A 507-nucleotide genomic window follows, 5' to 3' on the forward strand; every position below is an offset into this window, starting at 1 on the left:
AATAGTATTTTTACTGAGGTTCAATTGCCTTAGATTATTTGATAAAGTATTATAAATCTTGATAGGTACATAAATACTTGTCTTTTGCCCAACAGTTAATTTGATTTTTGGTAATGGGAAGTCTTTATTCCTCGTTGTGCTTGTTCGTTGTTGATGCAATATTTTTAAGTAATTATATTTAATGGATTCCAATTGAAAAGTTTGTTTGATGCTTAAAGGCAAATTTACGGTTTCGTTGATATTGCGTTTCTTTATTATTTTTATAATTTTATTCTGCAATGTTTGTAACAATGATACAATCGGGTTTCTAGTAATTGTAAGTGGTAATCTGCTATAATAATATCTTGTAAGTTTTAATATAAAGTTATCAATACGAGGGATTTCAGCAAGCTGGTATAGTGTCACGTTAGAAGTAAATTTTTTCCAACCTGATATTTGAATTCGATAAAGATGTTTTTGTAATAGATTACAGAAGTTATAATTTAAAAACGCAACTAATAACTACTA

The sequence above is a fragment of the Ceratina calcarata genome, unplaced genomic scaffold, assembly GCF_001652005.2.
Source record: "Ceratina calcarata isolate Rehan_Ccalc_2016 unplaced genomic scaffold, ASM165200v1 scaffold3135, whole genome shotgun sequence".
Lineage (NCBI taxonomy): Eukaryota > Metazoa > Arthropoda > Insecta > Hymenoptera > Apidae > Ceratina > Ceratina calcarata.